Source organism: Astyanax mexicanus, chromosome 10 (genome assembly GCF_023375975.1).
Source record: "Astyanax mexicanus isolate ESR-SI-001 chromosome 10, AstMex3_surface, whole genome shotgun sequence".
NCBI classification, from domain to species: domain Eukaryota; kingdom Metazoa; phylum Chordata; class Actinopteri; order Characiformes; family Acestrorhamphidae; genus Astyanax; species Astyanax mexicanus.
Genome location: NC_064417.1, coordinates 8,773,497 through 8,792,444, shown reverse-complemented (window position 1 = coordinate 8,792,444; position 18,948 = coordinate 8,773,497). Strand labels below are relative to the sequence as shown.

At 37.1% G+C, this 18,948-nt stretch overlaps 1 protein-coding gene across 4 annotated transcripts in view; it reads right to left on the bottom strand.

The window, feature by feature from the left end:
• The window catches only part of ntrk3a (neurotrophic tyrosine kinase, receptor, type 3a), a 438,952-nt gene that overhangs the window by 282,755 nt on the left and 137,249 nt on the right, over nucleotides 1–18,948 (bottom strand). The gene's annotated exons all lie outside the window — the stretch shown is intronic.

Here is an 18,948-nt window from a genome sequence, read left to right as displayed (position 1 = left end):
TATCCATTTTTACAGGTAGACTCTATCAGTAACCACTAACTTAACGTTTGTTTGAGTTTATTCTAATGTTATATAGAGTTATACACTTTCACTGACCACTGACTTTATGTTTATTTGGGTTTATTCTAATGTTATATAGAGTTATATACTTTCACTGATCACTGACTTTGTGTTTATGTTTGGTTATGTTTGGTCTAATGTTATATAGAGTTATATAGACATTTACATTTATTCTAATGTTGCATATAGATCTTCTAAAAGGTGCCCTCAACCCGTCGCTAATGACCTTCCTGCAGTCTTTAAGGAGGAGTCGGACAGCAGGACGCTGGTGAAAAATCCTCCTCAGTGGTGGACAGGGGTCATTAATCAGACTAAATATGTATTAGGGTCCCACTGAGGCGTCCTTTGATTCCTCCTTCAGTCACAGTGACGTGGCCGGGGGGCAGTTCGTCCGGACAGCGAATCCCAACCTGCTGCTAATTGTCTCCTTAATGATTTTAGAGGGGCCGGGGCCACACGTCTCACAGCTAGATTTATAAGTGTCCGGAATAATCTATTCTGTGCCTGTGTGTGGCTGAGACAGGAGAGGAGTGTTATTGCTGTTCCTGCCTTTGTCTCTTTCAGGCCACAGATACATTACAAGTCTGAATGTTTGTAGAAGTCCTTTCTATTGAATACATTCAGTTAATTTAATTTAAATCCAATGCTGAAATGCACACACACATACACATACAGTGTCTAGTTCCTATAGAGAGAAGTATTGTCAATAGTCCAGGAATCTTTGGAACTAATAAATATCTGACTGAGTATACCAGTCAAATGTTTGGACACAACTCTGCTCATTCAATGCATTTTATTTTGTTTTATGATTTTTATACATTGTACATTAAAACCATACTGTAACAAACCAGACTATTTTATACTGTTTTATACTTTAGATTCTTCTAAGTAGCACATTTAGCTTTGATGAGCTTTGATCTGCACACTCTTGGTATTTTAATCTCAGTGTCTTCATGAGGGATATTCACCTGGAATAGTTTTTTCAGTGTCTTGAAGGAAGGAGTTCCTGGAGGTGCTGAACAATAGCTGCTGCTTTTCTTTTAAGCTGTGAAGCTCCAGCACATCCCAAATCACCTCAAATCACCATCTCAGTAGATCAGGTTTAGATCAGATTGTTTTACTATTTACTACATAATTCCATATGTGTTCTTTAATTGTTTTCATGTGTTTAATAATAATCTACAATGTAGAAAATAAATAAAAAACATAAATATATAAAAACACTGAATAAGAAGATTGGTCCAAACTTTTGACTGGTACTGTAAGTCCCCCAACACTAAGCTGTTGATCAGTAGAACTGTGTTCTCTGGAATGATGATGCTCCATCTAGTACTTTTTGGACAAGATAAGGAGTTAGGTATGAGGTGGCGTAGTGATCATCCTACACCCTGACCTCAAATGCTTTTGTGAATAAATGCAATCAAATTCTCACAACAATTTTCCAAAACCTAGTAGAAAGCTTTACCTGGACAGTAGAGACAGTGACTCCAGCAAATATACTGGAGTGGCGCTATATACTGCTCCATAGTGTTCTTATGATCCACATGCTCATTCTGACAGACTGTAATAAACTACAGAAAGCATAGGGGGCGCTCTATACTGCTCTATAATGTATATGTGATCCACATGTTCATTCTGACAGACTGTAATACACTACAGGAAGCAGAGGAGGCGCTATATACTGCTCTATATTGTTTATATGATCCACATGTTTATTCTGACAGACTGTAATTAACTACAGCAAGCATAGGAGGTGCTCTATACTGCTGTATAGTGTTAATATGATCTACACACTCATTCTGACAAACTGTAATACACCACAGGAAGCATAGGGGGCACTAGCATCTGTTTCATTTTTTTCTTTAAATATATATACCTTTTTTGTTGCACAAACAGAACCCTACAATACGACAGCAAGAAGCAGAACAACTAAAAATGTAAAAACCTTAATTAGTTTATTAATCAAATAATCATAATCAGTAGATTCATTGACTGAATAGTTAGTTTTAGGCCTCCTGTGCAGTGGGCTGTGAGACTAAGGAGGACTATTCTCATTTTCCCTTCTTTTCCCTTCTATTTCCTCTTTTCCCTCCTGTCTATTTCAGGAATTTATAAATGAACCTGCCATTGTATTGGAAAAAAAGAACGAAACGAAAAAGGGGCTCAGAAGAGAAATGACCTGGCAAAACCTGGTCATTGCTGGGAGAGTGGGTAAGATTTTCAGGTGCAGAATGTAATTCAGTCTCACACTCCCTTCACACACATACATACACACACACACACACACACACACACACACAAGCCTGCAGACACACACTCACACAGCCTCTATTTCCAGGCAGAAGTGTAAGGGCTGGATTAATAGAACTACTGCTGTTGAATCTAATGGATCAGAGGCAGAAAGAGCCAAAAATGAGGCTCAAATTGAGGTTTTTGTTGATGGACAAGCAAAAGGAAGTTATCACAGTCAATCAGTGGAGGAGTGTGTATAAGTGTAAACCCATCCTCAAATAAAAGCATTGCAATATATAATATAATTATATATAACTGTGCTTTTCAAGTGAATTTATCTTAAATGTACATAAAACATACATAAAATATTGTATTGTATTTATTGTATTTGTTTTTATTGTATTTATTAGGGGTTACAGTGTCATTAATGCCAATGTTATTGTTCCTAGTAATAATGTTAATGATGTTGTTATTATTAGTAGTTATGTTGGTTGTGATATTTTTGTAATTGGTGGTTTAGGTGTTGTTGTCCATGCTATTGATGATGGTGTTGTTGGTTTTGCTATTATTGGTGTTGTTATTAATGTTAATGTAATTGTTGCTGCAGTGGTAATGGTCATGATGGTGATGATATTATAGCTGTTATTATTGTGGTTGTCTGTGGTGAAGGTGGTGGTGGTGTTTGTTAGTTTTGTAATTGACGTTGGTGTTGCCAGTATACGTGTTGGGGGTGTTGTTGTTGATGTTATTATTGGTGTAGATATTGATGTATATGTTTTTATTTCTAGCACTAATGGTAATGATGTTGTTAGTATTTATATTGGTTGTGATCTAGGTGTTACTAATGGTGTAGGTGTTTGGTCATTGAGGTGGTGTGGGTGTTGGTAATTGACTGTTGTCAATAGTGGTGTTGGTGTTGACGGTATTGATGATGGTTTTGTTGATATTGCTGTTGGTGTTATTAATGTGAATGTAATTGTTATTTATGGTGATGGTCATGGGGGTGGTGGTGATTGTGGTGCAGGTGTTGGTGTTGCTATTTATGTTATTGAAGATGGTGTTGTTGATGTTGTTGGTGTTCATATATAATGTTATGTAATTGTTGTTGTAAGTGATAGTTGATAGTGGTGTTGGTGTTATTGATGATGGTGTTTATATTGTTGTTGATGCTCTTATGAATGTAACTGTAATTGTTGTTTATGGTGATGTCATGGTTGAGGTGGGGTGGTGGTAGTTGTGATATTGGTGGTAATAATGGTGCAGGTGTTGATAATGGATTTGTTGATAGTGGTGTTGGTGTTTATGTTACTGATGATGGTGTTATTCATAATTGTGGTGTGGGTGTTGGTATTGGATTTGTTGTTGGTAGTGGTGATGGTGTTGATGTTATTGATGATGGTATTGTTGATATTGTTGTTGGTGTTGTTATTAATGTTAATGTAATTGTTGTTGATCGTGATGGTCTTTGTAGTGGTGGTGATGGTGGTGTGGGTGTTGTTATTGGAGTTGTCATTGATATTGGTGTTGATGTTATTGATGATGATGTATGATGTATTGTTGATATTGTTGTTGGTGTTCTTATTAATGTTAATGTAATTGTTGTTTATGATGATGATCACGGTTAGTCGTGTTGTTGGTGCTTTTGCTGATAAGGGTGTTCTTAACGCTTAATTTATTGAGGCTATTAATAAATGTTGGCCATGGTAGTGATGTGGTGGTTGTTAAGGATGGTGGTCTCTCATCCCAGGAAATGAAGTGGAAGTAGAATCTATCTTTCTCTCTTTAGAGTTTTTGGTGTAAAATAAAATACTGCAGTTCCAGAGCAAGAGGAGTGATTTACAGCAACACAATCAACTCAAAAACAGAAAAACGTATCAGGAGATAAATGTTAAAGACAGAGGCAGGTTTTTGTACTCTCCAATAAACTGGAGAAGAAGTGAAAGTATAGTTTTAAAGAAACTTTCTAACAAGAAATTCTCAGTATGAACAGTTTCATGGATAATTGGACGTGTTAGCCTTGTAAAAAGTGTGAGTAAGTGTGTGTGTGTGTGTGTGTGTGAGAGAGTTTGAGTGTGTGTGCAGGGAAGCTCAGTGCTAAAGGAACAGACCATGAAGCAGATTAAACTGACAATAATCAGCTGGCACTCTGCCAGCAGCAAATTACCTCTCTCTCCTCTCCACATGTTAAAACACTGTGATACCTGTAGTGTCCTACAGTCCACAAAGCTCCAAAATAAAAACACCTACTATCTACTGCTCCTACAGTACAATCCAGCCACTTTATTAGAAACACCTACTATAGTATCCTGTGCTTTCCATCACAGGCCACTTTATCAGAAACACCTACTGTAGTATCTTGTGTTTCCACTTACTGACCACTTTATTAGAAACACCTTAATACTTAATACTATATATTGTGCTTCTTTTCACTGGCCACTTTATTAGAAACACCTAATATAATATCTTGTGCTTCCACTCACTGGCCACTTTATTAGAAACACTACTGTAGTATCTTGTGCTTCCACGCACTGGCCACTTTATTAGAAACACCTGCTATAGAATTTAGTGCTTCCACTCATTGGCCACTTTATTAGAAACACCTAATATAGTATATTGTGCTTCTGCTTACAGGTCACTTTATTAGAAACACCTACTACAATGTATTGTGCTACCACTCACTGGCCACTTTATTAGAAACACCTACTATAGTATCTTGTGCTTCTGCTTACAGGCCACTTTATTAGAAACACCTACTATACTATCTTGTGCTTCCACTCACTGGCCACTTTATTAGAAACACCTACTATAGTATATTGTCCATCCAGTCACTTGGCCACTTTATTAGAAACACCTACTATAGTATCTTGTGCTTCTGCTTACGGGCCACTTTATTAGAAACACCTACTATAGTATCTTGTCCATCCAATCACTTGGCCACTTTATTTGAAACACCTACTATAGTATATTGTGCTTCTGCTTACAGGCCACTTTATTAGAAACACCTACTATAGTATCTTGTGCTTCTGCTCACTGGCCACTTTATTAGAAACACCTACTATAGTATCTTGTGTTTCCATTCACTGGCCACTTTATTAGACATATCCACCCTGTGCTTACATAAGCTGTGTAGCTTCAGTGTAAAACTAACGAAGTACTAAACGTGTCTGTAGCTGCTGGAATAATGAGGGGAAAAGTGTGTAAGTGCACTTTTTTTGCTTGAAAAGTAAAAGTGAGATCAGCAGTGGTGGAGGAGAGGACCTGAGGAAGGCTCAGCTGCAATCAGGAATGAAATAATGAGGAAGATGACCACTGTAATTTTCAGACATGAGGAAAAGGGAGAGAGAAATAAATCTAATGCAATGCAATGATTTAAACTAAGACTTTTTTTTATAAAGACGTATGCATTAATGTTCATAATTAATATAACAAACTTAATTAAAATACACAATATGTGGAAAAAGGATAGCTCCCTACCTTACATGAAACTACCCAACCCCTCCCAAAAGTACTTCCCACCTCCTACTGTATCTTTCAGCTCATACGTTGAGTAGCAGAGCTAACAAACATCACTAACCACATTTAACCAGTACACGCGTTTAAACAAGTAATACAGTTCTTAGCGCTGGAAAAGCAGCTCTTTTTGGCTGTGATTTAACTCTCCACAGCTCCACAGTACAGCCCTGTAGCTATAGGCAATTCACAGACTTTATCAGCCAGAGTTTAACAGTGTTTGTCGTATGGTTGACTCTAAAAAAGTTAATCTAAAATTTAACTAAAGATTTAATGTTGAGAGACGATGCACAGCACATTATTACATTAGTCCTGAGTATTGTTGCTATTATTAAAATAAAAATGTGGGTAACAGTTAATATAAGCTATTTTAAGTTAAAAGCTGAGCTGATGTTTTTTGTGTTATTGGTGTATACAAAGTAAACAAAATCGTAATTATACAAAAAACAAACAACAATAATAAACAAATAATAATGTCGTGATCAGTCCCAAAAACCTATTAAAGTATATCTCCAATAAACTGCTAATAAATGGCTATATTTGGGTTATGGCCTTTTATAAATATTTGCAGACATCTTTGTAATGCATTATAATGCATTAGAAAGTGTTATGAGATTGTTTTTAGGCTATACAAAATGTTACCAAAATGTTATACTAGAATAATCACAAAATGTGTAAAAGTCCATATCATGCTGAATGGAGTTGCTGGATGGGTAAGGGTTAATATAAAGTATTACCTGTGCAAGTAATCCTTTTTATTAACCAGTTAGATGTTATGGATCTTTTACATCTGTCTGGAATTTTTCAGTTTGGGTCCAAACCAAAGTACTTAACCACTGCACGGACCAAAATGACCAGATATTGTTCCAAACAAAAAAGGTGTTCTTTGTCTGGATCTACTGAACCCTGGTTCTGGACCATCCGTAAAAGTGTTTTTACACTGCAGATGAACCAGACTATGCGTGAAAACATGTTTAGCTACCGCTTTAAAATAAGACTACCTTTATAAAGGGTTTATAAATGGTTTACAATTAATTTATTAGTGGTTACTAATTAGGTTGTAAATGCCTTTTAAAAAAAAACTTTAATAATCAGTTATAACACATACATAGAAAGGGCAACAATAAAGATGGCTGGGGGTTCACTATTTGGCAAACAACAGGTCTACGTACATTTCTATGTATGTGTTATAACTGATTATTAACGATTTTTAAGGCATTTACAACCTAATTAGTAGCCATTAATAAACTAATTGTAAACCATTTATAAACTCTTCATAAAGGTAGTCTTATTTTAAAGTGGTACCCATGTTTATATATGGTTCAGACCAATTACAGGAAGTTGAGTCAGTCTTTTAACAAACCAGATTATAAAAGAATTGGTGTGGTGCCAAAATCTGACTCCCTTACACTCTAAAAAAACAAAGAAAAAAAAAACTCTTCATAATTGTACCCTCAAAAGTACAATATTGGTCTTTACAGGGTCAGATTTGTTCCCTCTGAAGTACAAAGTCATTCCTAACAGCAATAAGTACAAATTTGTACCATTTAACCAGCCAAAGGGTACATTCAGTATTCTGTATCACTGTACTAACAAACAATATATATTTTAATTGCAATTGACAATTTTGGATCATCAAGTTTTTGAGCCATATTCAGTTTATGATGATGTTTATAATGTTTATAATCCTTACAGGCACAAAAAACATGGGTACAAAAAAAGGCTTTCACTGAAAGGTACTTTTTTGTACCTCAATATAAGGTACAGCCCCAGCGACAAGCTTTGTACTCTTTTAAGTACAAATCTGTACTTACTTTTCTTAGTGTGTAGCGTGCAGATGCATCACACAGCAGTGTGAAAATAAACGCTTAGACTGTAAATTAATTTATTTACTGTAACAGTAGATTAACAATTATTTCTAAACAGAAATAAAAAAAAAATCTGAGGAGAATCTTTACACCCTTTTATTCGAAGGGGAGTCGGATTCTGACAGAGAGCTAGAATTGAACACAACACCTGGCAAAGCAACTCACTGAACTCATAACTAACATCTAACATTCTATAAATCAATGAATATAAAGTATACAGAGACTCCGCCCACGTAGCTGATAGCGACACTCACTAAACTGCAGTGTGAAACCAAAACTAACCAGACCAAATATTGAAAATACAATATAACAAACATACAAATCTGGGTGCAGATATTCAGGTGTGAAAACGCTCTTAGACCGCTCTGTAGGCTCCGAAGTGACACTTGAGGAACACAAAGGAGAAGCTCTGCTCTACTTTAGCTAAAAGCTTCTGCTTTTCCCGCAGTGTAGCGCCGAGTCTCGCCACGGCGCCTCTAGACTGAACAAATATTCTCCCAATCGACTGTAAATGTGCTTTTATTGAGGTTACACAGAGCAGAGCAGGAGAGAAAGACAGAGATGAGAATAAATCTATAAAATGAGGACACTTTCAATAGTGGGGATGAAAAAAGAGTGAGAGTAGAGTGAGAGTGTACAGAAGCTCATTGTTGGCAGGAAGAGTCAAAGAGAAATTCACCTGTAATTTCCATTCCTCTGTTTCTGATTGCAGTGTGTCATTTTTTTTATTTATTGTTCCAGAACATTGAGTTTTTTTCCATTTTATTTGATAATTCATTTAATTTCAGCAGATTTAATGTTTAACCCTTGTGTGGTGTTCATATTTTTGTTACTCGTTTACTTTGTTACTTGTATTTAATTCAGCAAAATTAAGCAATTCTACATTAAAATGCTTTACACATGCTTGCTTCACCTAAATTGCAAGCAATATAAACAGCTTACATGGTTAATATTTGCCCTCTACCTTTCTTATGTTACATTTCTTTCAAAAAGTGCTACTCTTTTTTTTTATTAGTTTTTTAATAAAATGTAAAAGAAAATGAATTAAACTCAAGATATGAGTAGAAAATTTGTTTAGTTTCAAATTTACAAATGAAGCAATGTTTATTAGCCCTTGGCCAAACATACTGTATGTAATATAAATGTATGTGGGGGGGGGGGGGGGCACCAGCACCACACAAGGGTTAAATGACCTCCCAGCTTTTAAATGCCTTATTTCCCAATTTTTCAGCGATCAAGTAAAGCAAAACAGTGAACTATGAATCTAAAACTTTCACCCCAAAAAGGAGCATGTGAGGGGGCGGGGCTTGCAATGTCATACTTTTAGTTTTTTTCTATTGTAGAGTGTTTTCTGGTTGGGAGGGGCAGTTTCTGCTCTCAGAGACAAGCTGACAGCTTACAAACTCCACTCTCACTGCATAACACATCCACAAGACCAAAAACCAATATTAATTATAATTATATACATTATTATAAATATATTTATCAATCTATTAAATACAATATGACCCAACATTTAAAGTATTTCACTTGCAGCTCAAAAACACCCTCGGTTATCATTTCCCAATAAGTTTTTTGTTCTGTGGACATAATTGTGAACTGATCTGTGGTTTATAGTTGTGTTTAATACTATAGTTGTTCCATAACTAAAGACTAAAGAAAAAAAATTGCAGGAACTGGGTATTAATTAATGTAAAAAACAAAAATGTGTTAATATTTACAGATCAAATTAAGAAACATTTGAGTAGTCTAGAATCTCCTGAAAATAACAATATCTGACATGTGTGACTACACACTTTGGACTAGCTAAGAGAATAAAGGTAATTCCAACTAACAAAAATATTGCTTTTTGCCTCTATCAGTTTATTACATTTTTTACAATTTACCACTTTCTTTTAAAATATACTATTTATCAGTGTTTGATTCATTTTTCTTTAAAAGTACAGGCAATTTGGTGCTAACGTTTGTAAACTGGGGGTGTTTAAACAAAATTGACCAGCAGTGTATATGTTTTTCAAAATAGTTTGTCAAAATTGTAGCTTTAACTAAGTAACTACCCATGTGGTTCGTCAAACCACATGTTGGGTTGGGTTGGGTTGCCACATCAGCTCGTCGGCTATTTCGCGGCAGGAAAGGTACTGTCTAATCACAAGGTTCTACGATCTAAGCCATCGCAAGGCAGACAGACAGACACACAGACACATTCACTCACACACTCACACCTAAGGGGCAATTTCAATCAAGTTCCAATTAGCCTGAGTCTTTGGACTGTGGGAGGAAACCGGAGAACCCGGAGGAAACCCACGCAGACACGGGGAGAACGTGCAAACTCCACACAGAAAGACCCGGGTCGCCCCAGCCGGGAATCGAACCCAGGCCGTCTTGCTGTGAGGCGGAAGTGCTACCCACCGCGCCACCGTGCCGCCCGGCTCAAACCACATGTTTGGAGCTAGTATATCATAGTATGTCAACTTTTGAGTCGATATTGCTATACAATAATTTGAATCATCAAACATCATTATATTTTGGAGATACTAGAGAATAATTTACACATTTTTTTTATATAGTACATTAATAAATAAATAAAAAAGAATGTATTTGTTTTAAGTTTTTTTTTTTTTTCAGCTGAGGTCAAAAAAAGCAGTGCGAGGACAACAATGGCAAGAAAATAACCTTACGAGAAACTTGAAGAGTCACAGGGGGGGACCCATCCTCCTCTGGTTATCAGTTATCTATTCTATGCTATCAGTTGTCTATTAACAATGATCACTATGATCTCCACAGTATGATATTATCATATACATTCTTATACGTCTTTTATTATGCTTAGGTTTACTAATACACACACAGCAGAAGTGGTGAGTATAATGAAATTAAGAACAATGTTTAATAATAATGTTAGTAAGAAGAAAATAGATTAGTAGATTAATTATAGAAGAAATTTAATTGGTAGAAGTGGGTCACAGTAGAAAATATGTCATATTTCTTTTTAAGATACAGAAACAGAGATGGCTCTGTGTTTCTTCTCTATTAGACAAGATTGGGCTTCTGTACATGAGTGTTTGTGTGTTTTTGTGTGTGTGTGTGTGTGTGTGTGTGTGTGTGTATGTGTGTGTATTTTGTCTCCTTGGGGAAAAACACTACTCATTTAGCCAAAAGAGAAAGTGAGAAGTGATGTGAAGACAGATTGATTGCTTTAAAGTACTTTTTTCTGCCTCCTTATCTGACCTTGAATCTATCTTCCATCTGATCTCTTTCTTTAGTCTATTTACGCAGAGGCAAAAAAAAAAAAAAAAAAACGTGCGCTGCGTCTGTGACTGCCGGCTCTGTGTGGCTGCTGGAAGAGGGATAATCTTGATTGAACAGTCAAATCTGCAAAAGGCACAACAGGGCACCACTTTTAGAGCGCCGTTCTATTCTAGTGCCACACAATTGTCGGTAATTACTTAAACAAGCTCCATTATTTGGCGCGAGAAAAGCCCATAAGATGCCGTTTGGTGCACAATAACAGCAAATTATAACTTCTTGCTCCCTCTCTCCTTCCATTTGACTGTCATAAGGGCACCGCATGAGCTGCAATAAATAGCTTAATGGCGAACGAGTTGCTTTTTTTGTTGTTGTAAGATTTTTTTTTTATCCTCTCCTTCTCTACTCACTTTCCGTTTTACTGTGACTCACGGCTCATACTTTACAATACAGTCTGCGAAGGCCGAGCGAGAGACGAGACGCAGGAAAATAAGCAAAGCATCTTCAGAAAGCTAGCAGGTGTAGTACAAACACAGGGCTGCTCGGGGCTTAACCGCTGCGCTGAGACTGGGCTTATGTGCTTATAGTCCCACAAACTGTGCAAGGTTAGAGATGGTGAGGCTAGAAACTGCAAGGATAACATAGTGATAAAAACTTAAATACAAAAGTGTTTGCTTTCTTATAATCTAACCTTTTATTATAATATATCGATTAAAATATCAAGAAAACTACTTAAAGAAAATAGTATAATCAGTACAATAAGTCAAAACTTCAATACTTAAATCTGTTATTCTTACAAAGTAACATGACTTTAAGGTGCACTGTATTATAAAGCTCACTATCAATGAACGTCTATTTTCTGGTCTGTTCTAACGCACAAGGCTCACCGGATTGTAAGGCGCATTGTAACTGTAGTAACAATAGTAAGGAACAAGGGTGTCACCATGTTTCCCTTCTAATTCATTCAGGTCTTGCATCTGGGGGGTGCCTAAGTGAACAAAACTGTAATTCTTAAAACAAAACATTATCTTTTAAAGTCAAACGAGCGCTGGATGTTAATCTACACAGATTTCTCTCCTGAAAACTGTTTATTCGGGTGAGTAAAGCACTTCCTTTTACTTACAGTAAGCTAAGTAGTAAGTAAGTGCTAGCCACAGTTAGCAGCAACGTTTAGCGCTAGTAAATGCCGCCCGACAGAGCTACACTGAGGAACCCTGAGTGTTCTGGTAACCCAGGGTGCTATTGGCTAGCGGTTGGTCCCACGTAGTTTGTTTTAACACAGTAAACACGCAGACTACAGTCGAATATACTCACCTTTCATTGGTGAAAGAATTAGCTTTGTGGTTAGCAGCTACTGCTAATAATGCTTTAGCCTTTGTGCTGGAGAAACTTCACTGAAACTTCTGTATAATGCTACAGTTCAGCAGAGTGGCTTTACTGCTCCATAATATCTGAAAATGTAAAATTCATTTATAAGATGCACTATATGGTAGGGCGTGCTGTCGATTTTTGGGGAAATGAAAGCATTTTAAGTGCATTTTATAGTGCGAAAAATATGTGTTTTGTTTTTTTTTTTTTTACACAATGAATCACATTTAAATGTCCAATAACTTTTTAAAGCAATTTAGTGTTTAAAGCAAATGCTAAGAAAAAAAAATATATATATTATCATATAATAAGTCAAAAGTTCTATAAAGTTTTGAAAATTACTTTTAGAGAAGAAGCTTAAAGCAAAGTAAAAATGTAATGGTTTTGATTGATTTAATAAGTGAAAACATTGTGTATATTGTGTAAAATGCTAAGAAAGAAAGTCATGATTGCCATATAATAAGTAATTATGGAAAAATATAAATAATTAAATTAAGTAATAAAGGAAATACATTTTAGAGTAGAAGCATAATGCATATTAAAATGACATGGCTTTGACATGAGTGAAATCATTGGAAAAAAAAGACATTGTTTTGACACAATCAATCAAGATTCGTTTAAAATGTAACTATTTAAAGCTATGTTGATGTGTATGAAAATAGTAATCTTAATGTCAATGTGTCATAAGTTATTACTGAATGTATTAAATCATAAAAATAAAAGTTTATTAAGCATGTCAAGTGATACAATGTAACTTGTTTGACACAATAAGGAAAATATCATTGTTAAAAAAAAAAAAAAAAAAGTAATCATATACTGTTTATTACATAACCAGTATTTTGTTTGGCAGAGTCAAGCTACTGAGAAAATAAGTATAAGTATATATTTCTTTATAATAAGCCAAATGACAAGATAAACATGAACACAAGAAAAAATCTATTATTTTGATGTAATTTATAAAAGTATCATTTTTATTTTTTATTATCTAAAGATAAGAAGTATAAATTCAAAAGTCATAATTTCTATTAAGTCAAAACCGTATTGTTTTAATACTCAAAACACTTCACACCCAGTCTTGTTTCTGAGCTAGTTTCTAGTTGTGTGTTGTTTTTGGGGTAAATATTTGGATGGAAATTGCAGCAGAACCTGGCAACCCTGCGCAGAAACCAGACACCTGGATGACACGAGGACGTCTAAAGCAGGGACAGGCAAAGCTCATGTTTAATTCATTAGATTGCAGGAGCCATGCTGAATCACACACACAATCACACACACTCTCTCATTACGGATGCTCCTGAGCGCGCTCGGTTTGATGGAGGATCACTGGAAGCTCGTACTTTCCGCATGTCTGAACACAGCATTATTCAGCGCCGGCATGCGGAAGGTCACTGGATCAGTCAGAACCATCTCTCACGCCTTTCTGGCATCGAGAGAGAACGATAGAGAGAGAGAGAGAAAGAGAGAGAGAGAGAGATGGCTTTTTTTTCTCTTTTTTTGAGTGTGTGTGAAATGTGTCACCAGGCCGGTGGGTCCAGCTGGTGTGATGAAACACCTCCTGCCGGTGTCACTTTCAGCACTTCACTCTCTCCTCTCACACCTTAGATTGGTTGCAATTGAGGAAACGTACAGCAACACAGAGCCAGAGGTGCTGTAGACCAGGTCTTATTATAAACACGCAAACCAAACAGCTTTTCTGCATGAAACAATAACTTTAAACCTCCTATACCATGATTATTAACCCTCTTAGCTTCCTCAGTGAGTTTATGGTTTCCAACACTTCTTCTTATATCTAAGAGTTTAACACGCAAGAACTACAGGAGTTCTGAAACTGAGACATGCCTACATTGGAGCAGCCTGGTGGCCAATCTTCATTAATTGCACATTGCACCAGTAAGAGCAGTGAGAGTGTGAAGGTTCAATTAGCAGGGTAAGAGCACAGTTTTGCTCTAAATATTGCAATGCACACAACATATATGTTGATATACCAGAGTTCAAAAGAGGACAAATTGTTGGTGCACGTCTTGCTGGTGCATCTGTGACCAAGACAGCAAGTCTTTGTGATGCATCAAGAGCCACGGTATCCAGGGTAATGTCAGCATACCACCAAGAAGCACGAACCACATCCAACAGGATTAACTGTGGATGCTGTAAGAGGAAGCTGTCTGAAAGGAATGTTCGGGTGCTAACCCGGATTGTATCCAAAAAACATAAAACCACGGCTGATCAAATCACGGCAGAATTCAATGTGCACCTCGACTCACCAACATCAGTGAAAGTGCAGAACTGATAGATGCCACTGATAACAGTGATTCCTCTCATCACACAGTATCTGTGCAGCACTGCAGTCTTGGATGAGCAGTGGAGCTTCACTGATGACTCAAAGCTGTCTTGCTGACTGACTGGCTTTGTGCCGAAGAGCATCTATAAATGGCGGCGTTATTTGGCCTCTCTGAAACTGGAGGAGCCGGAGGAATACTGATTACAGTTACCATCGGATGATATAACACATCGACATGCTAGATTTTCCAGCCCAAACAGCGGCTATACCCTGTTGCGCCATTGTCTTTCTGGTCTGGACGGTATGTGAAGTAGCAGAAGGTCATCTTAAGCTGTGTTTGAGGTGTTAAGATGGCCTGTGTTGTGGGCGCAGATGGTACGGTAGAGCTGGCATGATGCTGGGCATGACTTCGGGAAGCACCGTCCACCTTCTAACCCTGGACAGGATGGTGCGTGGGAGACAGTAATGCCCCAAATGGGCTAAAAACACAGCCTGGCCATAAATGTACAATCGCTTGCGAAAGCTGAGTCAGCTCATAAGCTCTATCTGCAGAGAGGGGTTGGGCTTTGAGTGGGCAAGAGGGGTGTAAAGATCCCTGGGAGCACTGGGATGTGAAACAATGAAGCTGGGTTCTGTGAACTGATGGAGCTCCAACCAATACATTTGGAATGGGTTGGAGTGGAGGAACTAATGGTCCAACATCAATGATTGGTCTCTTTGATGCTTTTGTGATTGCTGAATGCAATCAAATCCTCCTCACAGCAATGTTCAAACATCTACTGTAAGCAGAAGGTCAAATTCATGGCAAATACCCTGAATTTCAGAAATGTTCACAACCCCTTAGAAACCACCAGAAATGCCATAGCAATCACCTGAGGCAGGTGCAGCATTTGGTTTTGCATTGTCTTGATGAAAACTGCGTGGTTTTCCTTGTACTGTAAAGGATGTGGTTCCCAAAAGCACTTGAGCTAAACCTTAACAACCACCTGGGACATCTTAGAAGCCACCTGAAATACCACAATAAATGCATAGCAACACTGTATCAACCATAAGGGATAGCAACAGAATAACAAATACCAGGAATAAAAAAAAAAACATTAAAAATGCCAGTTCTTGGTAGCAACCACCTCAGATACCACAGCAACAGATTCATCTTTGCAACACATGGCAATATTTAGTGGTGGTGCCTTAAAGTTAGGGAACCCTTTAGAATTTTTATTATATTTCTGCATTAATAACAATATTGAACTCACACATTTAAGGAATATGGTCCAATAATACACATTTATGAGTTGCAGAAATATCCAAATATCCAAACATTTCCAAAATAGGTGATTGGTTCTGCACATTGGCTTCAAGGACATAATCCATTCTTTTGTATAAAACAATTTCAACTCTGTTATGTTGATGGGTTTCCATTCATGGACTGCTGTTTCGGGTCCTTCTACAACATTTCTATTTGATTAAATTCAGGATTTTGACTTGGCTACTCCAAAACTTTTTCTTTATTCGTCAATGCTGACATTAGCTTATGTAAGGAAGGCCTTCAGTTGCTTAGAAGTTACTTTACATTCCTTTATGGCTTTGCAGAATAATATTCACCTTGTCTTTGGCATGATATTTATTGGTTGACCACTTTTTATGAGGGTAATAATGGTCTAGAATTTCCTCCATGTGGATTTCTGGAGTCCAAACTCTTTAGATATGTGTTTGTAAGTTGTCCTTATTGTCACCCCACTGATTAAGAACATCTAACACCTAAGAAGACCCTATTTTTCCCCCTTAAAGTATCTGCTAATCCTCTGTTGGTAGATATACTTTTGCCACAAATCTTTATTTCATTTCTTTGATTTGGTTCTCCTTATCTACATTTATGCATTATACAATTTTATGCATCTAAAATTCTAAAGGGTTCACAAACGTTTGAACACCAATGTGATCATGTCTATTAAAGGTTATTGAACAACTCAACAAAGTTTGAGGAGACATTTGATGATTTATGCCCAAGGAGGTATAAGATCCCATTACTTCTTAGTCATAGAATCTGACATTTCTGATCTATTAGTATGACTTTAATAAATGGTCCTTCAGCCAGTCTACAGCAGACTCAGTCCTGAGAGCCTCCAGACAGCATGACAGAACCTCCAGACAGCGGAGTTACAGGTCCAGGCTCTTCTACATCTCCCTGAAAGAACAAATCAGAAGGTCCACCTCGGCCTAACGAGTGATCATTAGTGTGATCGTCCAGAGAAGCTACTCTCCACCGACAGACTGTCTCCACACACACACACACACACACATGCACTTCAACTGGAGAGTGTATTCTAATGATGTGTCGAGGTCACTTCCTCAGAGCTTGTTGGGCCGAGGAGCTTTTCAGAAGAACCTGAAGGTGGACTTTTTTACCCTCGAGAACAAGAAGACCTGACCTAATGCTTTTTCTCTCTCTCTTTCTCTCTCTCTCTCCACACACCTCTTTCTCAATTATTTTCCCTCTTTCTCTTTTTGTTTTACTTCACTTCACTTTACCGCTCTCTTTCTATCCTTCTTTTCTATCCTATTTTTTCTGTGTAACTCTCTCTGTCTTCTTCTCCTTTTCTTGTGTTCTATCTCTCTCCCTCACTCTGTCTCACTATATGCTGTTTTGCTGTATCTTTTACTCTTCCTCTTGTATCTCTCATCCTCATATGTTTCTCTCTGTCTCTCATGTTCATGTCTTACTTCTCTTCCTCTGTCCTACTCTCCTCCTGCTCTCTCTCTCTCTCTCTCTCTCTCTCTCTCTCTCTCTCTCTCTCTCTCTCTCTCTCTCTCTCTCTCTCTCTGGGTGTGTGGTGCAGGGGGGATTTAGGGGGACTCTTTGTCTGAAGTGGGGGGGGGAGGGGTGAATCTGTGGGTGTTCTTTCTTTTCCTTCCTTTCCTGCATTTGCTTTTTCTGACATTCCCTCCTTCATTCCATATTTTCTTTCTTCCTTGCTTTTTCTCTTTCTTTCTTTTCTTAATTTATCTCTTTTGCCTCTAAGTGGCCTTTTATCTTTCTTTCCTTCCTTCCTTCCTTTCTTCCTTGCTTCCTTCCTTCCTTCCTTCCTTCCTTCTATTGTTCCTTTCTTTCCTTCATTCATCATTCATTTCCTTTCTTCATTCCTTTCTACCCCATCCTTCTTTATGTCTTCATGTCTCTTTCGTTTATTCTCTCCTTTATTCCTTCCTTCATTTTCACTTTCCTTCCTACCTTCCTTATAATTGTTTTAATTTATTTATTTATTAATTTTCTTCCTCTCTTTTATTTATAGTGACCTATTCATTTGCTACTTATTTTTTCTGTATTCTTTCCTTCCTTCCTTCCTTCCTTCCTTCCTTCCTTCCTTCCTTCCTTCCTTCCTTTCCTCTCATTCATTCATTCATTCATTCATTCATTCTTTTTTCTTCTTTTACTTTACTTCCTTACTTCCCTTGTGTACATGCAGTTCACATGCACACACACCTAGCTAACATAATTATACAATTAATTATACACTTAATTGATTACATTTACATATGATTTAAGTTATATAAATTATGAATCTCTACATGTCTGACTGTATTCTGTTTGTTTTAATGTCAAAAAAGAAAACAATATGGAAAAGGCTGTTTTTTTTTCATTCTTTTTATAGGAGTTCCACACAGTCAGTTCACACAGCTATACCACTTTTCTTATTCACATGATAATACAACATCTCCTCTTCTTTACATACACAGTGACACAGGATGAACTGTCTCATAGTTTGGTTTCTATGAGTCACAAATATCATCAGAAAGCAGGTGTCACACTAACGCTGCTCTGTGTCTCTGTGTTAATCGGATCATTAGTGTAACAGATTTAATTACAGCGTGGTAAACGGACACAGCGCATTACAGACACACCTGCAGAAGCTGGTCCGTCATCAGAATAAAGGACCCTGCAGAGCTGGGGAATCCTGGAAGACATGTGGAGCTGAAAGGCAGAATTGGCGAGGGAGCACATGGCCTTAATGAAGCATTAGATTCTCTGTCCTGGTGGAGATGAGGCTACGCTAATCTAGCGAGACCACACCGTCCGTCACTACAGAGGCCCCATTTCCCTTCTAACCAATTTAACAGGATTCAGTGTGCCAACAAATATATGAAGAACTTGCAGTAACACTTTCTATGAATGTCATCTTTATTAGACTCTATAACTACATTCATAATATATTATAATGCATTCTTAAGGCATTATAAACATGCTATAAATATTTATAAAAATGCATAGCCCACTATAGCCATGTTTATTAAGCATTATAACTTGTGATCATAATACATTATAAGCTATGCTTATGATATACATGTTAAAATAGTTTATATCCATCGTTAAAAATCTAGTCCCACAAT